Source organism: Gopherus evgoodei, chromosome 8 (genome assembly GCF_007399415.2).
Source record: "Gopherus evgoodei ecotype Sinaloan lineage chromosome 8, rGopEvg1_v1.p, whole genome shotgun sequence".
In the NCBI taxonomy this organism is placed as follows: Eukaryota; Metazoa; Chordata; order Testudines; family Testudinidae; genus Gopherus; species Gopherus evgoodei.
The window spans coordinates 14,260,322-14,286,293 of record NC_044329.1 but is presented as its reverse complement, the minus strand read 5'-3'; the positions used below and the strand labels follow the sequence as shown (position 1 = coordinate 14,286,293).

Here is a 25,972-nt window from a genome sequence, read left to right as displayed (position 1 = left end):
GCAAAAAGGAGCAAGGAGTATGGAAATATTGGTGAGGAAAGAGAGGCTGCACAGAGAAATTACATAAACACTTAGTCTGAAATATCAGTCCAACTACTGAAACATCAGTAATTCTGCTGTCAGCCATAATTAGTCAGGTGGTTCTTGAATGTTACAGATCAAGGCTGTTAGATAACATATATTGGAAAATTCTCTGTGTATATGAGGGCCTTTAAGAAGGCTGAGCCTTTAATCCTGCGGCATTTAAAATCTACAGTTATTGATTGTGATAGCAATTCTGCTCTGCTGGTAGATGCATACTGCTTATGCAGTTTATTGTCCACGTTGCATTGGAATTTCTTCTGGACATAATCCAAGAAACATAACCTAGGGTGATAAATAAGGTTGATGTTTGGAAGTATGTAGAATTTAGTGCTAATGTTGGAAATGAAATTATTGTGCGGTCAAATACTAAAAGAAACAATTTTTTGACTGAAGACTTGTTCTAGGAAAATGTTGATTTTTAATAGGAATTAACTAAGGTATTAGAAATCTATGCTAAAATTTGTTATAAGAGAGCAAAGTTGAGCAAAGGAAGGCTTTTTGACTGGCCCTAAGTTTGAGACCATGGGATATCAGTTTCAAAATAAGAAATTCATACAGAACTATTTAATTCAAAGTAGTAAATATGCAATAAAGGTTTCTAAATAAAGGTCTCAAATAAAATAACTCCAGTCAAAAATAAGGAGGTTGAAAGGATACAGTGACAATAGCTGGCATATGGGAACCAGTAGTTAAACTTAAGTGATTTGATTGTTCTGCTTTAGTTATTCATTCCAGTGATCTTTTGTATTCAACAGTCCGATATTCCTTCATGTCTTAATCTAAAATTAAGCAAAAGTTATCTGCAACTGACTAATTATAACTTTCTAAATTTCTGCTCTGAACATTAACTATGAAGTAAAATTGTTATTCTTAAAATAAATATGTAAATAAATGAATGTAATGAAAGTTGAGAGGCAGCATTTCCTGAATCTCAAAGGTTAGCAAACGTGATCACCCTTGGTGCTATAAGTGCATGTCTTAGCCATAAACTACTTCTAATATATCTTCACCGTGTTTGTCCGCACTGGGTTTTGTGGAAAATTTTTGCACTGGTGTAACTAATCCAAATGATTTTTTACATTGGTGTAGTAAATATATATTAGAGATTTGTACTGGTGTGGGAGAAAGAGTGTATACAAGCCCTAAATTGAGAGTGTATACGAGCTTTAGATAAGCTTTGCCATCCTTTCCTCTTTGCTGCATAATTTTTAACTCCAATATTGTATCTTAATATTACCCTTTTTGTCAATAGTCCAGGGATCTTCACTGAGGCAAATAAAGTGTAATGTAAACTCCTATCCTTAAGCCAAGTATGAAAAATGTGGCCACAGGGCTAAAAGGAAAGATACCAAGGAATAATAGCATTAGGTGAGTACTGCTTCACCTTAGGACACAAGAATAGAATGTAATATTTCTGTCTCTGAGGTTGACACTAGCAATATATTCTGTCTAAACAAATTAGCATTATACATCACTGTAGGGGTCCAGCAACATTGGTTAAGAAATGTTTTCAAAGAATCGGAGGTGCAAAAAGTGAAACCAAGGGCTTGGTACATGAACAATTAATTTTACAGAAAGCTGAGATGTCAATCTGCCCCATATTAGCCTGCCATGGACCCTGCTGACATGCATTAACAGTTTGTTAATGTGCTTTAATTCAATCCTGTTCAGAATTTTTTTCCCATTTAGAATCAGGTACCTGAAGTTCGTTCTCCCATTTAGTTTTAACTTTAGACAAGTAATATACAGTGGCTAAAACCCACTGAGTATGTTTTCCTTGCTAGTTGTATCACTTACTGTGACGAAGTGGGGGTCTTATTCGTCTTGCTATGTTGCATGTAATGCTGTGTGTTCCTTAGTTTCCCAGTGTACTGCACCAATACTTAAGTGGTGGGAATTGCGTGTGTGATTTTGCCGAGGCCCTCAGGGCAGGTGAGACTGATAAGCTATTTGCGTCTGGCCCAGGATTCCCAAGATGGACTTGGCTGAAAGTCACTGATGTCTGTAATAACAAGCTCTGTTCTACGCTGTGGTCCTGTCTACAAATAAACCTTCTGTTTTACTGGCTGGCTGAGAGTCACGCCTTACTGTGGAGTTGGAGTGCAGGGCCCTCAGGCTTTCCGAAGCACCCCGCCTGTGCGGACTCGCTGTGGAAAGCACAGAGTGTGAAAAGGGGATGTTGAATGCTCCAAGGTCAGACCCAGGAAGGTCGAAGCTGTGTAAGCTTCTTGCCCTGGAGCCAGTATGCTCACAGAGAGAAGGCATGCTTCCCCAGAGTCCTGACTGGCTTCGTATGGAGTAGTTCCAGAGCATTGCCTGGTGACTCCATGAGACTTACTGATAAGTTCTCCAAGAATATTCCTTCAGTGATATTTCATTAAAATGTGTGTTCTAATGTGGGTAATAAGTGTACTGCTGACAATATAACATAAAATATTGGACGATGCTATTTTTGTACAGTTCTTAAAACACATCAAACAGTGTAATATATTTTAATATTTTGTAACAAAGATTGAATTACTTCAAAGCTCATTTCTAAGGGGGTATATTTTATCCCTTTCTGTTGTGACACAAGAAGAGGACAGATCCTTTCTCCAAAGCAAATGTTTCTATTTTCTATCCCTGAGAAGGAAGAGAAATAGAAACACAAATCTGAAAAAACTAGACCTCCTAGATGGCAACTTCTGGCCATTACCTTTTGTGATTTATGTGGATGCTCTCTATCTCTTATGAAATTCATGATAACTTGCCTAAGCTGGGCCTCAGCATCCACACTGCTATTTATAACGTGCTAGCTGGGAGTGTAATGTCTGTACTCAACCTGCTGCTGTAGGGGTAGATGTACCTATAAGTGACTTCACTGCTGACAGCAAATGCCGTCTGCATTGCTGACAGCCAGCAAGGTTGATTCACTCCACTTTTGTACGTAGCAATTATTCCTTTGTGTGTTAATTTGGGAGGGTTCTGGTACTATATTGTAAAGTCTCTGATTTAATTAATCTCTGAATCAAGGGCATCAGGCTTACTGGCAAATGGCTCCTCCTGTGGTTTGTGACCCAAAATAGCATTTATTGAATATAGGCACAACATTATTAGTAATTTGAATATTAGATTAATTAGATTAGAAAGTGAAGATGGTAAAGGAAAAACTTTTTTTCAAAGAGCTATGTAAATGTTAACTGTAACTATTTGCATTGACTTGGACATGTCAGCACCTTTGAAAGTCAAATGTCTCAATCTGGGTATTCAAAACCTGAAAACTAAACATAAGGAAATGTTGGACCTTAACCTCCATTCACTTGAACCGAGGTGCTGTAAGGCTTACTAGTTGTAAAGGGCTTTGAAATTGTTGGATGAAAGGCATTATGTCAATGTTAAGTGGTGGTGGTGCTACTAAGTATTTAGTAGAGTAACAAGAAGAAAAATTACACTGGATAAATGTGCATTCAGCTAGACTTCATTTACCTCTGCTGTGTGTTATTCACACAAACACAATTGAATAGCCTTAGTGTTTTTGGCATATATCACAGCTACTAATGTGATATATGCCATCATGTGCTAGCACTGCCCCTCTGCCATGTACATTGGCCAAACTGGACAGTCTCTATGCAAAAGAATAAATGGACACAAATCTGACGTCAGGAATCATAACATTCAAAAACCAGTAGGAGAACAATTTAACCTGTCTGGTCACTCAGTAACAGACCTGAGGGTGGCAATTTTGCAACAGAAAAGCTTCAACGAGAAACTGCTGAACTAGAATTGATATGCAAATTAGATACAATCAATTTAGGCTTGAATAGAGACTGGGAATGGCTGAGCCATTACAAACATTGTATCTGTCTCCCCATGTAAGTATTCTCACACTTCTTATCAAACTATCTGTACTGGACTGTCTTGATTATCACTTCAAAAGTTTTTTTTCTCTTACTTAATTGGCCTCTCAGAGTTGGTAAGACAACTCCCACCTTTTCATGCTCTCTGTATGTGTATATATATCTTCTCACTATATGTTCTATTCTATGCATCCAAAGAAGTGGGCTGTAGCCCAGGAAAGCTTATGCTCAAATTTGTTAATTTCTAAGGTGTCACAAATACTCCTGTTCTTTTTGCGGATACAGACTAACATGGCTGCTACTCTGAAACTTAGTGTTTTGATAATCTTGCACAGTAACATCGAGGGAGGGATAGCTCAGTGGTTTGAGCATTGGCCAGGGTTGTGAGTTCAATCCTTGAGGGGCCCATTTAGGGATCTGGGGGGAAAAAAACCACAACTGTCAGAGACAGTACTTGGTCCTGCTAGTGAAGGCAGGGGACTGGACTCAATGACCTTTCAAGGTCCCTTCCAGCTCTATGAGATAGGTATATCTCCATATATTCTATTATTTATTATTTTATCAGTACATCTTGTCAACCTTCAGTCACAGTACCACTGTTCTTTGCCCGATGAAGAATATTATCTCATTTTGATGTTTTTAATGCTTGGAACTTTAGGAGCTTAATTTTTGTCAGCATTAATTGATCTCATCTTTTCACAAAATGGGGCTAATATTCCTATAGGTTTGGAAAATCTGAAATTAGATTTGAGTATGGATTTCAAATGAACTTCTATGGCTTTGTTTTCCAAAGAAATGCATCCCTTCCCCATAAGCCCTCACACAGATTCATCTTTCCATGTCATAGGTAAGAGGTACTTCTAATACTTAATTTTAAGAGCATGTGCTTCCTTTTCAACTTGTGCAGGATGCTAAAGCTTGTTGATTGCAAATAGAACTGGAGGTTTCATATAATTTGTCAGCTGATGTGTTAGACACTCTCCCCCATCCTTCCCACCCCAAGAATTTCAAGGTTAAAAATAACTTTCACTAATGCTTTTGTTATAATTTCTGTACTACAGTAGTACCTTGTGTGCTATATTAGTATTCTAATTTTCTCCAGTATGTTAATTAAATTTGTCTTTTGTGTAGTTGGGTAAATTACTATATTTGAATTATACAAATCTTTAAGATGAACAGTTTTAAACCTTTCCTTGCTTCTAAGCATAATGCTTTTTTAAACTTCCAGTTGCATTGATTTTAAGAATGCAGCTTAAACTTTTGTATTAACTTTAGTGAGTTCAACCATTTTATAGCTAATTTTATTTGAAGTTTTTTAACTCCATGTATTTTGGGGAAACTGGAGTGGACATAGTTTGGAGCCTCCTAAAGAAACAGTGATTAAAACACATTTTTGTACAATGATCTCTGTGTCAAGGTTAACAATTTTCTTCCTCATTCAAGACAGTTTCATTTTGTCAGGAGAAAGCTTTAATAAACATTTCAGGAAGAGACGCAAAGTAGCTGCTGCTTCAGATATGAAAGGTTGTTAATTACTTGGCAACGGTCTAATCTTTTAATGAAAAAGACTTTAATACAGCTGACTGTCTTCATGTCTTGGTAAAACCTTCAAGTGGAAAAATTCTTGATTGCTTTTAGACTAAAAAGAAAGTGTGTGCTTGCGTCTCTCACTCTCACACATGGGTCAAAGTAATGGGAGTGCTATTTCCCCAGGTTTCTCCCTTCCTTTTTGGCTTATTTGATGAAGACTTGCCAGACAAGGGAATCTGATTTGAGAATAGTAGGAAGATCTGATGTCAGATAGGGGAGTTTGTTGGCATTCCTGCCAGTAAATGAAGCAATAAGTGCACATCTTGAAGGAAGAAAAAGATGGCCCAGCTGCGAGTATCCTATCTATCACTGCATTTCTAGTGGAATGTCCAGGTCTTTTAAACCTTGTCATTTGGAATGTACCTTCATCAGTCATAAGTAATGTGACCATCCCAAGCTTACGTGGCTAAAACTTTTATGCCACGTTATGCAGCCAATTATTTACTCTGAGTGTACATGTACTCACAGACATATGCCTTTTATGCACATTCATATAAATGTGTATAGAGGATACAGGAAATTGTGATGTCAGATATTTCATTGCTTCAGCTTGGAATGGATAAATTACTCACAACTTGTGAGGACACAAATGAGCTATGTACATCAATCAAATGAATTAAAATAAAACATTTCTTCTCCACCACATCATCACTGGTTTGAGCACCAGACTGGGGCTCAGGAGATGTGGGTTATATTCCAAGTTCCACCACTAGCCTGCTGGGTAACTTCAGGCAAGTCACTTCACCTCTGTTTTTCAGTTTTCCCATTTGTAAAATGGAAAGAATGATGCTCCTTTGTCAGGCACTTTCGGATCTACTTATGAGAAGCCCTATATGTAAGACCGTATTATAATGGTGGTGATGACTTATTTTATTAGGTTTGACTTTTTACAATAAAGCTTTATACTTGCCAGCTTGAATGCCCACTCTTTTTTCTCCTGCTATAACCACAAAGTAAATCATGAATGGGAAAGTAGATTTTAAAAAACTATTTACTTAAAAAAAAAAAGACATTAAAATAAACTTACACAAGAGGCAGCAGGTAGCTGTGGATGTACATGGTCCTGGAGGGGGCACCTGAAAGGAGTTTTGTCTGCATGAAGTGCCGCCTGATAGAGCTGCTGGAAGAAAAGATAAGAGGACTGGAGATGCAAGTGGAAACCCTGGCTGAGTTTAGAAGGGGGTTTGAGCGGATGATGGAACACAGACATGATGAGGCGCAGGGGACAAGCCCAGACGAGCGGATAGAAGCAGGACCAAAGAACTCTGAGGAGGGGCTGCCGGATGAGGAAAGTGGACGGTGGAAACATGTGACTAGGAGAACCAGGCAGAGGAAAAGACGGGCCAGCGATGGAGAAATAGAACTCAGGAACAGGTTTGCTGAGTTTGGAAAGGAAGATGGAGTACAGCAGGCTGCTGAAGGAGAGAGGGCAAGGAAAAAGAGACGAGCAGCTAGTCCTGCAGAAGGAGGGGAGGAGTCAATGGAGGCGGCACCAAGTATGAGCCCTAGGAGGATTGTAAGGGCGAATACAAATCGCGAGGGCTTGCGGCAGGCTGGTGTGGGGGATAGACCAGAGAATCAAACTGTCTCCAGGAAAAGGCAAGTCTACGTGATTGGAGACTCTTTACTGAGAAGAATAGACAGGCCTGTAACTAGACCTGATCGGGAGAACAGAAGGGTGTGCTGTCTGCCAGGGGCTAAGATACAGGATGTGGACCTGAGGCTGAATAGGATCATTGCAGGAGCGGGAAAAAATCTGTTGATTGTCCTTCATGTGGGAATGAATGATACGGCTAGTTACTCGCTGGACTGTATCAAGGAGGATTATGCCAGACTGGGGAAGACGCTCAAAGAAATCGAGGCTCAGGTGATCTTCAGTGGGATTCTGCCGGTTCCTAGAGCAGAGCGACGAAGGAGTGACAAGATTATGGCGATCAACAGATGGCTCAGGCATTGGTGTTACAAGGAGGGCTTTGGGATGTACGGTCATTGGGAAGCATTTATGGACAGACAACTGTTTGCTCAGGATGGACTTCATCTAAGTAAGGAGGGAAACAGAATTCTAGGATGGAGGTTCGCCAACCTCATCAAGAGAGCTTTAAACTAGGAAGCTCGGGGAGATGGTTGGGAGATGTCCAGGAGATCTCCACGCCGGAATATAACCTGGAGAGGGAAGAAAACAAAATGAGAGGAGAGACCCTTGTGGACCAAAGAATTGATCCGAGGAGGAATAGTGGAGTAGGAACCAGATTAACGGGTGATGCTGGTGGTAGAAGGTCTGTGCACGACGGGGGAAAGAAAGTCATTGATGCTAAACGCCAAAAATTAAAATGTCTGTACACTAATGCGAGGAGCCTAGGTAACAAGATGGAGGAACTGGAGCTACTGGTGCAGGAAGTGAAACCGGATATCATAGGGTAACAGAAACCTGGTGGAATAGTACTCATGACTGGAGTACAGGTATTGAAGGCTATGTGCTGTTTAGAAAAGATAGGAAGAAAGACAAAGGTGGTGGAGTAGCCTTGTACATCAATGATGAGATTAACTGTAATGAAGTAAGAAGCAATGGAATGGATAAGACAGAGTCTGTCTGGGCAAAAATCACACTGGGTGAAAAAGCAACTAGAGCTTCCCCTGAGATAGTGCTTGGGGTGTGCTATAGACTGCCGGGATCTGATTTGGATATGGATAGACACTTCTTTAATGTCTTTAATGAAGTAAACACAAAGGGGAAATGTGTGATTATGGGAGACTTCAACTTCCCAGATATAGACTGGAGGACGAGTGCTTGCAAGAATAATAGGGGTCAGATTTTTCTGGATGTGATAGCGGATGGATATCTTCATCAAGTAGTTGAAGTACCTACGAGAGGGGATGCCATTTTAGATTTGGTTTTGGTGAGCAGTGAGGACCTCGTAGAAGAAATGGTGGTAGGGGATAACCTTGGTTCGAGTGATCATGAGCTGATTCAGTTCAAACTAGATGGGAGGATAAACAAATGTAGATCTCGGATTAGGGTTTTTGATTTCTCGAGGGCTAATTTTAAAGAGTTAAGGAAATTAGTTAAGGAAGTGGATTGGACGGAGGAACTATTGGATTTAAATGCGGAGGAGGCCTGGAATTACTTTAAGTCGCAGCTGTGGAAATTGTCGGAAGCTTGCATCCCAAGAAAGGGGAAAAAAACCATGGGCAGGAGTTGCAGGCCAAACTGGATGAGCAAGCAACTCAGAGAGGGGATTAGGAGAAAGCAGAAAGCTTACAGGGAGTGGAAGAAAGGCGGGATTAGCAAGGGAAGTTACATTGGTGAGGTCAGAACATGTAGGGATAAAGTGAGGAAGGCTAAAAGCCGCATTGAACTGGACCTTGCAAAGGGAATCAAAACCAATAGTAAAAGGTTCTACAGCCACATAAATAAGAAGAAAACAAAGAAAGAAGAAGTGGGGCCGCTATACACTGAGGATGGAATGGAGGTTAAGGATAACCTAGGCATGGCCCAATATCTAAATAAGTACTTTGCCTCAGTTTTTAATAAGACGAGTGAGGAGTTTACCGATGATGGAGGGATGATAAACGGGAATGTGGATATGGAGGTGGATATTACCGCATCTGAGGTAGAGGCCAAACTTGAACAGCTTGATGGGACAAAATCGGAGGGCCCGGACAATCTCCATCAGAGGATATTAAAGGAACTGGCGCGTGAAATTGCGAGCCCGTTAGCGAGAATTTTTAAGCAATCGATAAACTCGGGGGTTGTGCCGTACGACTGGAGGATTGCTAACGTAGTCCCTATTTTTAAGAAAGGGAAGAAAAGTGATCCGGGTAATTATAGGCCTGTTAGCTTGACGTCTGTAGTGTGTAAGGTCTTGGAAAAAATTGTAAGGGAGAAAGTAGTCAAGGACATAGAGGTCAATGGTAATTGGGACGAACTGCAACATGGATTTACTAAAGGTAGATCGTGCCAAACCAATCTGATCTCCTTCTTTGAGAAGGTGACGGATTACTTAGATAAAGGAAATGCGGTAGATCTAATTTACCTCGATTTCAGTAAGGCGTTTGACACGGTTCCGCATGGGGAACTGTTAGTTAAATTGGAAAAGATGGGGATGAATATGAAAGTTGTAAGGTGGATAAGGAACTGGTTAAAGGGGAGACTCTAGCGGGTCGTTTTGAAGGGTGAACTGTCAGGCTGGAAGGACGTTACTAGTGGAGTCCCTCAAGGATCGGTTTTGGGACCGATCTTATTTAACCTTTTTATTACCGACCTTGACACAAAGAGCGGGAATGTGCTAATAAAGTTTGCGGATGACACGAAGTTGGGGGGTATTGCTAACACGGAGAAGGACAGGGATACTATTCAGGAAGATCTGGACCACCTTGTGAACTGGAGTAAGAGTAATAGGATGAAATACAATAGTGAAAAGTGCAAGGTCATGCACTTAGGGATTAATAATAGGAATTTTAGATATACGTTGGGGACGCATCAGTTGGAAGACGGAGGAGGAGAAGGATCTTGGGGTATTGGTCGATAGCAGGATGACTATGAGCCGCCAATGTGATATGGCTGTTAAAAAAGCAAATGCGATTTTAGGATGCATTAGGCGAGGTATTTCCAGCAAGGATAAGGAGGTGTTAGTACCGTTATATAAGGCGCTGGTGAGACCCCATCTGGAATATTGTGTGCAGTTCTGGTGTCCCATGTTCAAGAAGGATGAATTCAAACTGGAACAGGTCCAGAGACGGGCTACTAGGATGATCCGAGGAATGGAAAACCTGCCTTATGAAAGGAGACTCAAAGAGCTTGGCTTGTTTAGCCTGGCCAAAAGAAGGCTGCGGGGGGATATGCTTGCTCTATATAAATATATCAGGGGGGTTAACGTTAGGGAGGGAGAGGAATTATTTAAGTTTAGTACTAATGTAGGCACGAGGACGAATGGGTACAAACTGGATATTAGGAAGTTTAGACTTGAAATTAGACGAAGGTTTCTAACCATTAGGGGAGTGAAATTTTTGAACAGCCTTCCGAGGGAAGTAGTGGGGGCAAAAGACTTATCTGGCTTCAAAACTAAACTTGATAAGTATATGGAAGTGATGTTATGATGGGATAGTTTAATTTGGGCAATTGATCTTGGATTATCATCTGATAAGTCTGCTCAGTGGTTTGCGGGGAGATGTTGGATGGGATGGGAACTGAGTTACTGCAGAGAATTCCTTCTTGGGTGCTGGTGGGTGAGTCTTGCCCACATGCTCAGGGTTTAGCTGATCGCCATATTTGGGGTCGAGAAGGAATTTTCCTCCAGGGCGGATTGGCAGGGGCCCTGGAGGTTTTTCACCTTCCTCTGCAGCGTGGGGCATGAGTCGCTTGCTGGTGGATTCTCTGCAGTTTGAGGTCTTCAAACCAGTTTTGAGGATTTCAATAACTCAGTCCTGGGTTAGGGGTTGTTATAAAAGTGGATGGGTAGGGTTCTGTGGCCTGCCTTGTGCAGGAGGTCAGACTAGATGATCATATTGGTCCCTTCTGACCTATGAGTCTATGAGTCTATAAGAAGATTGTCTCCAAGAGCTAGGAATTATTATTACCCACATATTTTACAAAGGAAAATTTAACAATATTTTAATGTTCTTAATCATAGTATGAGGGCTGTTCTTTATATCCTCTCCATCCCTTTAGAATGATTCCAATTGTACAGAACTCTGGGAAAATAAAACGACTAGTCTTAGAAAACTCTCTTAAAAAAAACACCTATAATGTTGTAATCCCCAATGCAATATGGTCATTTTTAATGTTCAGTGTCTCTCAGGACCTTTTATGAAAATATACATTATGCTTCAGTGGAAAGCTTTAGAATCACCCTTTTCTAACAGAAGAATGAAACCAGTTGTAGCCCTAATGGATCATAAGATGTCACACTGCAAATGTTTCAGTGGTTCAGGATTAAATAGTGCCCATCTTGTATCTTAGATCATTGTGATTTTGAAGATAAAGAGATAAAGTCCACGTTGGGAGTGTGGGGTAGGAACTTTCTTTACAGGTTTGATCAAGAAAAGTAAAAAAGTGATCTATTCAGAGTTCTAGTGATTAGTCCAGGGGAAGAGTATTGGTGGTCAAAGCACAGATATTTGCAATCTAAGATGTATGGTAAATGTCATTTATAACATGGATGTGAAATTTATTCAAGGGTATCTCCACCATGTAGGAGATATAGCACACATGTCTACAACAGAACCCAACTAATTCACATTACTGAAAGGAAGACTTAAGGAATAAACAAAATAATACAGCAAGGATACCTCATTTCAAAATAGTTTGTTCATTTGCTATGTCAATTGTGATTTAATCTCAATTATTTAATGGTTCTTAGTATACCAAAACACACACTTTTTAATACATGTTATAAAATAGTGAAATAATAATAAAATGAGACTTCATTATAGCATTTACTAATAAATATTTGCTGAGAAGTGTGAAGAGACACCGATAGACTCATAGACTTTAAGGTCAGAAGGGACCATTATGATCATCTAGTCTGACCTCCTGCACAATGCAGGCCACAGAATCTCAGCCACCCACTCTTATAACAAACCCCCTAATGATTTATGCAGAGTATTTATCAAAATAAGCATTATTTAAGTTTAGTTAAATTTTAAAACGTTATCTACATCTCTCACTTCCGATACATTCTAATGGTACAAAACCAAAGAACATTGTTTTGGTTTAGAACTAGAGATAAGTACTTTTATTTAAGGAACTAATCACTTTAACTGATGACCATTCTTTGAACTTTGATGTAAAGAAAAGGTAGAAGACTTGACTAATGCTTTTGTCATTGATTGCTCTTCCTTATTTCCTGTCCATATGGTATTGTACATTTCCCAAGAAGCTGTATTTGCTGCTATAACCATGATTGTTATCCATTGATATAAAAATGTGGCAGTATTTACATTTTTAAAATATAGATTCTGAAACTAGTTTTGTAATATCAGTGCTGTAAGGATAGCAATAGCATACCATCATATTTATGGTTGTACTTCTATCTAGACTGTGTTCCTGATGCTAAAAAAAAAATAAGGAAGAGAAAAAGAAAATGATAGTACTCAGTAAAGATTTGATTTTATCAAATTCTTTATTGCTGGTGTAGGAATGATAATTGAAACTGAAATAGAACTGTTCAGGTACCGGACATGAGAAATCATGCTGCTAGCAGTATAAGCAATTGGAAGTTTTGTTCAGTCATTAGGATGTTTGTACAAAAAAGGATGTTTTGTAACTGATTGAGTTTGCTCATCCTGATAATGAAGATATTTCAGTATTTATGTGAAATTAAGTATTTCAGTAAATTGTAAGATAGCGGGTGAAATAACTGGGCAGTTTATCATTTCAAACTCTATTCAGTAGGGAGGAATAAATATTTTATTTTTAAAAAATCTGTACATTTTGAGTAAGTTTTGTGGTAGTTTCTGAAAAGTATCTCTGGTTTCTTGAGACTCAAATGTTCCTATATGCTCACTTTCACTCACTCTTGCACTTGCGCGCGCGCACACACACAATGTCAGGAAGAGGAGTGAAATATTTTCAGTACTAATGTAGAGAACAGTAGATCTAATCAGTTTATAAAATATTCATCTTATAAAGATAGGTAGTAGATCTAGCTATATACATTCATCTTTACAAATTAGTTATTTTAAAATCCAAAACAGTTTTGAAAAATAAATAAAGTTTACACTTTTTAATACAGTACCTAAATTTTAAGCAGTCTTTCAGTATGTTTAATCTTGAAAAGTATTGTATATATCATCTAAAGATCTCTCACCTTGGATTAATAGATGACGTGAAGGACAAAGAATTTTCTTCCAGAGTCTCAGTCTGCAGTACATTGGCCTTTATGAATGTATTGAAAAAGTGGGTGCGTTTAAAGCACACAAACCTAGCATCACTTTTCTGTCTCTCCTAGCTTGTGTCCTCAGTGTGCAGCTGGTTTGCTTAAAAAGAGAAAGTCCTTATGACTTCATTATTTATTTGTCTTTCAATAGCACTGGAAAAAAAAAAGAAGAAATCATTTAGCTTTCAAGAGCATGATTGAGCTCCAAACAGAATCCCATCCAGTTGTCCTTGCCTGGTAGCCTAAAGCTATCATGTGAAGCCCTGAGGATGCCAGGAATATAAGAAGAAGTTAAAACATTGTAGAGGCATCTCTGGTATTAAACATAAAAGAATAAACCAAAATAAAATATAGAAACCTAATGGTAAAACAAAATAACCCCCCCAAGCAGAGAAATCACTGTTGGGTGATGGGAAGGAACTCTCTTCCACCAGCAGCTGCCTAGTGCTTCTGCAGCACTGTATCCCCTGAGATTTAAGTCAGGTGTTTCCTTCCAATTGCAAACAATAAGACTAAGTTTGTGCTAGGAAACTTCCTGGATCACTATAGCAGAACTATTCCATATTGTAATTATTCCAGAATAAAATCACTTTTATTCCAGCATAGAACGCACATACAGGAGGGTTATCCCAGAATATCTATTCTGAGAAATTTCACTGTGTAGACAAGCACTAAGACTTCCTCATTGGTGAGAACAAGATAGATCGCTAATAGTTTTACCCTATTTATTTAAAATATGGCCCAGGTTAGTAGACTGTTAGCTATTATATAGTCTGACAGGTACATTTCACAAAAACAAATCCCAAAATGTAATAATTGGGACATTTGTCACTGGTCTCAGCTGGGAGGCCAGAGATTTAAGGGAAATTTTCAGAAGCCCCAAGGGGAATTAAGTGGCCACAGGGGTCAGCAATGTGTCCATCATAAAAATGTTGAGGTCCATGGCATGGAGGGCGTTCACCTTGGGCAGTTTGGCTCTCCCTGCAAGCAGCTCCCCATCTCTACTGTTGCTTATTTGTGGACCCCTAAAAAATTTTGAATAGAGGTGCAGAATCCCTTTGGAAATCTTAGTCATAATCTGCGGACCCCAGGTTGAAAACAACTGTTCTATGATAATCATCTTTCGTGGACCCACAGGGACCCGCGAACCACAGGTTGAAACCACTGGACCAAAGGATCAAGTTGTTAATGATCAGTGACAAAGTTTTGTTTATAATTGACTTAGCATAAATTCACCATTGCTTTGTTAAATTAACTGGAAATTGCTAAAGAGATTGTTATTGTAAACAGAAATATATAATGCACATAAAACAGATTTATGTGCATCCAACTTTGCAGACAATAATAAGGCTATAATATCATTGAGGGTTTCTGGAAACATAAACTACATGAGGGAAGCCACACTGATTCACTAATTTTACTATGAGCCTTCAACAGAATTAATTTTCTATATTAATCTTGTCATATATAACACTTAAAAAGGCTACAGTCACTGTCTATTTCCATGTCTCTGCTACACGGTGCTCCTTTTGTAACACAAGGAAAAGTACATTAATGTATCCCTAACACCTTCAGTGTCTATAAGCTTCAGAGGGAGTGAAACTTTGAAGTTTCTTTCACTAAGAGTTGAAGTTTTTCCTACTTATGCTTGACGTTAATTGCCTGACTCTTCAGAGGTACCCAGTACCTTCTACTATCATTGACCTTAATGGGAGCTATGGATACTCAGCCACACAGTTCCTCTCCCTTGTACATCCCATTCCCTTGTCTCTCTTCAAGGACCCTCTCGTGAGACAATGCTTCTCAAACAGGCCATTGGGCTGTAGAGATGGTCCTACTGCAACATCAGGGACAGGGATTCTACTCCCAGTATTTCCTGGTTTCCAAGACCAAGTGAGGGATGAGACCTATCCTCAGCCTCTACAATCTCAACAAATAACATCAGATGGAGGAGCCTTCCTACATGCAATTTTCTAACGTTCTGCTGAACTCTACGTTTTTATCTAGGGTTGTTTCCCAGTTTCATCTGAACCAACTTATATATCTATTGGTGTTCTTCCTAAGACATTCAAGCCCAGGGGAGCAGCATCTCCAGATTTTGGATGTCAGGTTTTGTCTGGGGCAGAACTAAACCTTTGTATTCCTTACTGTGTCTGTTTCATTTGCAGACCAAATGAAGGGTCAAACAATCTCTTAATAGACAATCTCCTGGTGGATAACATCTTGTATCATGAAAGCATACGAAACAGCCCAGGCTGCACCTCCTTATGGGGGTACAAGCTCGTTCCATGAGAGCTCAGGTGACGTCAACAGCATTTCTAAATGACATTTCTGTATTGGATGCTTGTAGGGCAGCCACTTTGTCCTCTGTGCATATTTTCAAACTGCTACACCACTACAGCTGCGTCCAGATCAGATGCAAAGTTTGGGAAGGCAGTCCTGCAGTCCTCCTTTAAATAGACTCCGAGCCCCATATTGTGCAATTACTGTTTCTGAATCATCCACATAGAAGACACAGCTTCATCTATTTGAAGAAGAAAAAAAAAGTTACCTGCCTCTAACTGTTGTTCTTCAAGATGTGATGCAGACATGTATTCCATGATCTCCCCTCCATCCCCTCTGCATTGAGTCTGCACTTCTGACATTTGGTGCAAAGGAACTTAGGAGGTCAGAGTTGTGCCACCCTTATACAGCCAGAGGAGGGACTAGGGCCACAGGGTGACGGCTAGGCAAAGTTCTCCGGCTGTGGTGCACAGGGTATGCACACACCATATGAAATACACGTGACTGCATCACATCTCAAAGAACAACAGTTACGGGTAGGTAACTTTTTTTAAAATGTTGACTTTTTTGTTAACGAATTCTCTAAAAAATATGTTAGAGAAATCAAGGCCCATTGGAAAATATTTTTTAATAATTTCTATTCTATAAATCTTACTGCATGATTTTAAAAAAATTCTTGGAATATATAACTTGTATTTTATTTCTTTAAAAATCATCTGATGTCCACTTCAGAAACCAAAATAGTATTTCATCTTTGAAACGCTCACATTCGAGAAATATTGTTAGTCTTTAATGGTTTCTCTCCTTTCATTAATGACAAATGTTTGCTTTTATATTAGTGGTGGTAGCTGAGTAGCACATATGGTTAAATGAATAATTTAGATGGAAGCCTCACTTCATATACTGAGCAAATAGCCACAATGCCATAAAATAACTGAGCCTTGAGATAAAATAGAGGTACGTTGTTTTCATGGAGAAGCCATGAATGTCCATTTTCCTATAATGTGGAAAGCATATTGCATCTGATTTATCATGTAAAAAGCTGTCTAAAGACTGAACAAAATCAAGTCTGTTCAATAGACTGGTTTCTGCTGTACGTCACTATGCTGTGTTGCGTTCCTATGGAATATAGTGGTAGTTCGTTTGTGAGGTTATGGTTAAGTCTGTCAGCACTTTTACAATAAAATATCTTTTTTTTTTCCCCAAGGCCTTTGTTTAGTGCAGAATATTTTAGGAATCTAATTTTTGCATTTAAGTCTTCACAACTGCATAAATATTTATGTAAAAACTTAGCAGACCATAAATATTTGTCATCTAGAGTCTGTGGTACTACAAGAAATATTTAATTTCCTAGGACTTCTAGGGTCTGGATTTGGTATGTCTGGCTCCCATAAAATGTTGGATCTGTATGACCTAAACAATTCTCTAAAAAAGCTTTGAGACAACAGAAAGTTACGTTTTTGGGTCAGCAATTTCCCCCCAAAAGTCTCTAATGGGTAACTACATAAGAACCCATAACATCAACAATTTTACCCTTGCTATCAGGCACGGGGGATACCAGGTTTAAAAAGTTGTAGTCATTTGTTAGACTAAGATGTCCTAATTTGCTGTAACAAATGTCTCTGCTTGAGAAAATAGTTTGGAGGGAATTTCCCTTCTTCTTTTGGAATTATACCTTGTTGAAAAACTAAAGGGAAAGTAAACTTTATGTATTATTGACCACAGTTTTGACCTGGAAAATTATCTAAACTCTGGGCTTACCTCATTCTGTTCCTAGATATTTTGTTTTTTTCAGACCCTTTGTGTTACAGGGGTATACTTTTGTATAGTTGATCAAGATTTAAGTCATGCAGTTAACAGTAACTGAAATCTTTAACTGAAACACAATAATTTTGTGTGGATAATTACAAAATATATCATAATAGGATTGAATATTGAATTTTATAGAGTGTATAGCAGTTGTATCCCAAATCTATCTTGATTACAGTACACACTTTATAGATTTTACAGTGTTTTATTCAGTACTTTGCCCATGCTTTGATTCCTTTCCCAATGATAGGTAAACATATTCCTTGTAGCTCATAGGTGAAGACAAGTTTACACCACAGTACACAAGATTTCATTTTCATTTTGTGGGGGTAGTGTCTTAAAGGATCCAAATGCATAGTCACATGTTGCCACGTGTGTGTGTGTGTGTGTGTGTGAACATAGGCTCTATATACGCAAGAGAATCATTTTGGGATTTTTTTCTATTAGCTTAATTTTTTATTATTGTATCTATCTTCACCTGCTATGCTCAGGTGCTGTTGCCATGTCTATGGAAAAAAATATAGTCTGAGCAATGATTTTCTGTATGTGATATACATGCCTAGCTGTACCTCTGTTATACACTATATAAAATAAAGCCTGAAGAATCAATGTGTTCATAGATTCTGAGGTCAAAAGGGACCACTTGTGATCATCTAATCTAACCTCCTGCTTAACACTACCCATAGAACTTCCCCAAAAGAATTCCTGTTTGAATGAGAGCATATTTTTGAGAAAAACATCCAATCTTGATTTAAAATTGGCAGTGATGGAGACTCCATCACAACCCTTAGGTTTTAATTACTACTTGGCACAATTAGCAGATTATCATTGTGGAAGCCTGTATACCATCTGCTTGTATCCTGCATATTTGTAGCTGGTGCTCTTACTCACTTTCACTAGCATTAAATTCACTCACTTTTAAAATGTAGAGAACTTTTAAAGGAAATACTTAGCCTACACTACTTATGTAAATAAATGAACCCTTCATCTGTAGCAGTGTTTCCATCAGTAATGGCATGTTTTTCTGAATTTTCTGACTTCACCAATTAAGCTGTTGAAATAATGGCTCATTACACGCATAGTAATAGCTGACTTTACTTGCTGGAAATTATGTAAAACATTCCTATATTGAATATGGTTTCATGGGAAATCCAAGTCTTGCTGCTCAGGTGTAGAAATGGAAAATACAATTAAAATGTGAAATTGCTCTCTATCTTATACACAAAATATTTAGATGCGTAGATCTCTTACTTGTATCTATTTAGAAGATTTTGAAGCAGGTTGTGATCTTAGTAGGGAAAATTAGACTAAAATGTTTGCATTCAATACGAGAGGGAAATGTTTGCATTAAATTGAAGAGCATGGAAATTCCTTATATAAAAGGGGAGAGTTCTTGTTTTGTTCTAAACGATGTGATTTACTACCTCCTAAACAAGAGTAGCGTGATCCTTCTCATAAAAGCTCAGTGTCTGACTGCAGAAGGATCCTCTGGCTCAGGCACTACTCAAGACTGCTGTAAGCCTGCGCTCTGAAGACTCTGTTCCAAGCCTTGGCCTAGGGGGCATGTGCAGGCAGGGCTGGGAGGTGGAAGGGGCATGTCGGGAGCAGAACTGCAGCTCACAATGCTGTGATGATTCTAGGAAGGCAGTGGGGGTGATGTAACTTAGACAGACCTTCAGGACAGTTTATTCCGATGGAAGCCTCTGCAGATCTTGGAGCAGCCCAGGATTGAGAGGTCACAAAGGTGGCTTAATGCCACCTTAGCTCCCCACCAGCCACCATCTGAGATGAGATTTTTGAATTCTGCCTGCTAGAGGTATAGGACAGAATTGTACTCTGGTTCCCCATATATTGATCCAGTAAGTTCTCAAATGCTTTCTTTGACTCTTCTTAGTTGACAAGTCTCTCATTTGATGGGGCCTTCTCCCCTCTCCCACTTTATGTTGCATTTTCACAGGGCTCCATTCCTGCATCTCTTCTTTTCTTCCACTGAATACTTTTCTCATGTTAGCGTGTCTACTCATATGGTTTCAACTGTCTTGTTTATGCTGACTACTCTCAGATCTGTCTCTCCACATCTGATCTTGCTCTCCGTTCAGCCCCATATATCGGCCTGTTTTTGTGAAACCTCCTCCACAATATCTCTAGCTTTTCTCCATCCAAACAGCAAAAACCTCATCCAGTTCTTATGAGATATTCTGTACTGTGCATCTTAGAGCAGTGAGGGTGGCTGAGGGCTAGAGTGGCTGTAGGCTACTTTTGCACCCTCCCAATTATGGGTTGCTTCAGGGAGCAGCTGCTGAAATAACTTAGGCAGCCCTCACCAGTTGCCTATGGGCTCCACACCTTCCTATTTATGATACCACCTTTATGCCAGAGTTTCTATAGAGGCCTTCAGAACGGGGGCGACTCCAGGCATCAGCACAGCAAGTGGTGGTGGGTATGCCGAAGGTGCGGAACCAGCAGATCATCTGCAGAAACGCCACTGAATCCGTGTGACTAGTGGACCGCCTGCAGGCGTGCTGCCAAAGGCTGCCTGACTGCCGTGCTTGGGGCAGCAAAAGACATAGAACCGCCTCTGCCTCAGAAGACAGCCTGTGACAGTCTTTCTCAACGCCTGCATATAGGGAATACTCCCCCTACTACATCTTGGGCTTTCTGGCTCCCTTTACCCAGCATCCAGGGGCAGGAGATTCTCAACCCTTATCTCTCTTCTTCATTATTGCAACATCCTCATCATCATATCTAACTCCGAACTATCATGTTGCTGCTCAAAACATATTCACTGAGAGAACTTTCTGAACTTAATTCATCAGTTTGATTCCCTCTTTGAATTCCTCCACTGCTCCAGCATATCATATGGATGATTTTTTACCCTCTATCTTCTGTCTTAGGTTTTTATAATGCTGTCCATTACCATAGTATCTGATCACCTTCCATGACAGTAAAAGCCAAGCCCTTAGGGGACTTTCTAGAGTCTTCACCGTCAGTGGGTATTTCTGGAGTGGCAAAGAGTAGCATTTGATACATGTTGTTGTTTTCACTAACCCTGCCACATTCTGAACTGCATTGTACTCCAGTTCCCTTCCTCCATCATTGCTTCATTAGCAGGCTTCAGCTGTTGGTTCAGAGAATTTCACATGATGCCAATTTTTCATTCCTCAAGAGCATGCGTGCCACCTTCAGAACATTTCAATAGCATGTGTTCAGTGAGAAGACTTGCAGACTGCTTTCATTTATAGATTTGTGTGCCAAAACAGAAGGCCTTTGCCTCCAAGACAGACTTTCTAAGAAAAAATAGTATTTTTCATTTCTTTGTTTAAATAGTTGAGATGGGAAATTGCTTAATAACACTACACATTGAATGTACTTCAATTGTTAATGCATTATTTCACAGCGTAATCACTCACTGTACATTTTCCTAACAGTTAAGAGTACAGAAGTACGTGGCTATGAGAACCATTTTTTGAATTTTTTTACTTTTTTGCCTGCAAACTCTGTCACACAATATAACATGGTCATGGTTTCTTGCATTTTCATTTCCTTTACTTAGAAAAAGTCAATGAAGTTGATATAGGCTTTAGACATTTAAAGATGTGATATTTCAGGAAATCAGACATATGATAGTACACTGTTTTATATCAGATTGTACTACTGTGTGAAAAATCAAGTGTTCATTCACTAAAATGAGATATATTGTCAACTTTTGCATGAGCATTTATCACACAAGCATACAGAAATCTGGGATTTTGCATATGTAGATAGGCACTTATCTAGCTAGGATGTTGGGGGGAATATTTACATACATTCTGCTAATGCAGTGTAAGCAAATGTAGAAATAAAAGTGAGCACTATTATTTAAAACTCCCTAAAATTTATTTTTTCATATTGTACACAAGTGTGGGAACCATTCAAGGTAAAGTGGTCTATTAACATCCCTCCAGTCATATGGGGGGTGGGTAGGGGAGGCAGTTGGAGGGAGAATGTTAGTGGATTGTTGTAATAAGCCACAAATCCAGGGTCTATTCAGTCCATGATTTTTAATGTCTAGCAAAGTTATGAATTTAAGCTCCTAGCCTTGTCTTTTGAAAATGTTGTGTAGGTTTACTTTGAGGATGAGAACTTTTTTGCTTTTATGAAAAAAATCGTTTGCCTATAACTTTGCCAGGTACTAAATATCATGGACTGAATAGAGACACTATTTATGGCTTATTGCAACAATCTGCAGCCCACTAACACTCCCCTCTACCCCAACTGCTTTACTGTCTCCCTCCTTCTTTCCCCCTTATGACTGCCGAGGCATAAACAGGGCATTTCACCTTGAATGATCCCTTGAAATATGGGTTAACTACTTATTCTAAACAATCTGTTCCACCTTGTGTTTATATGTGACACTCTTAATGCCTTTCCCAGACCTGAAGCAGAGCTCTATGTAAGCTTGAAAGTTCGTATCTCACACCAACAGAAGTTGGTCCAGTAAAAGATATCTCACCCACCTTGTGTGTCTCTAAAATAAATAAATAAATCTGTCCATCTGTGAAGTTAGTGTTGTTTTCACTGAAATACCTAATTGTGCAAAATACACATACATACACACACTCGTTCTCTCTACATATTTTTTCCATTTTGAAAATATTCTCTAGCAATAATCTCCATTTTAAGTATAAAGAATATCTCTCCTTGTACCAAACCCTTTGAAAACAGATGAAACGTTGAGTGCAAGATAACTTTTTTTAAAAAAACTATGCACTGTATATGAGATAAACAGCTTTAGTGGCACAGATGGATGCTCTCCTGTTGTCAATGAATGGAGAGCAGATGTTCATTCTTATTCTCCTGTGCTGCATTGTGGTATTTTATATTGTCAACCATAGGATATTGTTGTCCTACCGAAGAGAGGTGACAGTCCCAGAGGAGTGCACTAAAATAGAAGTTTTAAGTTCTTCCTGAAAGGATAGACCCAAAACATAGTGCCAAGAAAACTGCACCTTCACCAACAGGCCTTTTAATTGTGGAGTATCACAGGATTAATTTTTTCTCTGGTCCTGTTGAACATCTACATGCAACTACTTGGGTGAACTGGTAAGATGACATGGACTCAAGTGCCAGACAGCTCTACTTATTCTCTGACACATACAGCTGTAGCACAGCCACCAGAATGGCTCAGTGCGAGGATGAGATCAGCTCGTGGCTGAAGAATAGCTGGTTGAAGCTAAACCAGAGCAAGGGTTATGTGCAGAGAGGAAGACACTTCTAGAAGGTAGTAGCTACAGTGCAATTTCATTGCTTGAAGGCATGCACCTACAACTGGTCCATTCAGTCCATAGTTTAGGAATGTCCTGGTTTCCTCACTGATGCTTAGCTGTCATGTAATATCTGGAAGTAATGCTTTCTACCATCTTACGTTGGCAAGGAGACTTCAATTTATACCGGCAGACGATAACCTGGCTATACGTGACTTAATTTCCTCCTGTCCGGGCTACAGCAATGCAGTATTCTTGTGCAGTGAACTTAATCTAGGGATAACCATCAGGAAGATGCATTTCAAAGGGTAACTGAACTATAAAAATGAAGGCAAAAACACTCCAAGTTGTCTCTCCCTATCTGTGTATCTCTTTCACCCAAGAAGACAGCAGCCTTTGTATTTTGGGAACAGTTTCTGGCCTGAGAATTTGGTCTGCAGTGTTACTGGGAATATGTGGTAAGGCAATTCACCATGAACAAAGTCTAGTTTAAGTTTTAGTACTAGGAAGAGTTTTATCTTGACATCATTTCTGATTTTAATGCGTTATACTCGTGTTCACTTAAAATCTTTGTTGTTTTAAAAAAAACTTGTTTTATTCTCTGGTCTAATCAAAACTAATCCAGTGTTGTGTTTAAACTGAATTATGTGGGTAACTCCATTTAAGATAGCAACTGTTGGATATTGGTCCCTTTAGCGGAACAGTGGGCCTAAAATAGCTTAACTACCCAAGAGAGGACTGGACAGTACAGAGCATAGGTTTTGGGGGAAAATTCAAGACTGGGAGTGTGTTTTGGGGGTTCACCCTGCAAGTGGTAACCAAGGCTTGGGGGGGACCAGAGTGCAATTGGAGCCTGCTGGCAGGGTGTTGCTATACAGAAGAGACACTCAGAGTGTGACCTGCATGCTGTGAGGGGCCCAGGTTGGGAGTTGTAGCAGCAAAGCATTGTGAGACACCCCAGGTTACAGAGCAGGGGTGACACAGCCCCTCAATGGTCTGGATCACACCCTGGAATATCAGAATTGGATTCTTTGAAAATGTTTTTTCAGTTTTTCTGAAACTGAGAAAAATGTGCCTGTTTCCAGTTGTATGTGAAAAGAAAGGTATAGATTTACAGAAGCAAGTAAATATACTCGTTCATTAGCCTGTTCGTTTATAAGCCGACTCCCCAAAATAGATAGGATCATACAGTTTTTGCTATTTTTACCTTTCATAAGCGGACCCTATATTTCAGGGGTTGGAAAACTTTGACTCCTGGCCCATCGAGGTAAGCCGCTGGTGGGTCAGGACATTTTGTTTACTTGGAGCATCTGCAGGCATGCAGCCCCTCAGCTCCCTGTGGCCGCGGTTCACCGTTCCCAGCCAAAATGACAATGTATTAGATATTCAATTGAATGATTCCATAGAGTTTAAAATCATCAGATTTTGGTGTAGACCTATTTATAAGCTGAGCCCCGCTCTTTGATGAGTTACTTTTTTTTACCAAAAAATTCGGTTTATGAACGTATATATACAGTAAGTTATTTTATTCCAATGTCTCCTTTTCAATGATGTAATAAAACCAGAGCAATGCAGATATTTTGAAATAAAAAGGTAGTATTATGGCACTGCAAGTTTTGGTTGTTTCAGAACCTACAAGATGAATCCAGTTGACTAAAAGCTGTAGTAAAATTAAGTGATATTAAAGACAGACAGGGGGAAATATAGGTTTCAGAGATCCCACAGCTTCCTGTAGCAATTTGGAAAACTGAAAATATGCTGACTTGCATGAGTGTTCTCCCAGTCTCATTTGAATCATAGAGTATCAGGGTTGGAAGGGAGGTCATCTAGTCCAACCTGCTGCTCAAAGCAGGACCAATCCCCAGACAGATTTTTACCCCAGATCCCCAACTGGCCCCCTCAAGGATTGAACTCCCAACCCTGGGTTTAGCAGGCCAATGCTCAAATCACTGAGCTATCCTCCCCTCCCCCACTTTTTGTAGGACAATTCACTAGTACTACTTTATCATAATTCTGATTTTAAAAAGTAAATGACAGACATTTTGTAAATATATTACATGATCTTTTTTAATCAAATTATTTTAAATCCATCTAACAGCTGAAGATCCAGTTTCTCTTGATGCTACAAGTTTATCAATATTTATAAATATAACTCTGAATCTGTAACATTTGTATAGTACCACCCTTTTATTAATTGGATGCATAAAATATTCTATCCTATGTAAATAAATGTGTTGCTCATTCTTACTTAGACTGTAATCTCTCTTTTGGGTTTGGCTACACTCGAAACTTCAAAGCGCTGCCGCAGGAGCGCTTTGAAGTGCGAGTGGGGTCGCAGCGCCAGCGCTGGGAGACATACTCCACCTCCTCATGGGGATTAGCTTGCAGCGCTGGGAGCCGCGCTCCCAGTGCTGGGGCACTGTTTACACTGGCTCTTTACAGTGCTGTGTCTTGCAGCGCTCAGGGGGGTGTTTTTTTTCACACCCCTGAGCGCGAAAGTAGCAGCACTGTAAAGCACCAGTGTAGCCAAGGCCTTTGTGTCAGGGATTGTTTTTCATTACATGTGCCTACAATCCTCAACAGAATGGGGCCCTGATCCTAAGAGGGGGTCTCTACAGACTGCTTCAGTCCAAATAATAATGCACCTCTTTACTCAACAGATTTTTTTAAAATGGAACCACAGAACCAATATGGGGGACATATCTGAGGATTTCAGTTACATTGGGAAAATTCTTCTGAATTAATAAAGAATATAGAAAATGTGCTTACACACACACTTGGAATCTTGGATCTTAAAAAACCCAATCCTGTCACAAGTTTCATAGTGGTCCTCTAATGAACTGAGAAATAATTACATGAGTTTTTAAAACAAATCTGGTATCCGTGGCTATTACAGTGGCATCAAATAGATTACAGTAGCTATTTCATTGAACTCCAAGTGGGCCAGATCCTGCAAATGCTTACTGCTGAGAGTAGTTCCACTGATTTCAGTCGGAAGTGTATGCAAGATTGAGCCCTTCATTAAAAAACAGTTACATTTGAAGAGCTTCTTCTATTGTAATGATCAGGAATGTGTATGGCACTCCTTGTATATTTAGTTCAATTAAAAATAGTAAAAAATATTCAACAGCCAAAAACTTAGCGGAGATGTTTTGTATAAAATTATTCTTGAATAAAATGAATGTATTTGTAAACAAGAATCCTTCAGTCCTCACTTTGCAACTTGGAAAGTAATAGTTTTTCTCTTCAT

General features: G+C 39.4%; 1 protein-coding gene across 10 annotated transcripts in view; it reads left to right on the top strand.

The window, feature by feature from the left end:
- RAPGEF6 (Rap guanine nucleotide exchange factor 6) overlaps nt 1–25,972 on the top strand; it is a 246,442-nt gene that overhangs the window by 125,842 nt on the left and 94,628 nt on the right. The gene's annotated exons all lie outside the window — the stretch shown is intronic.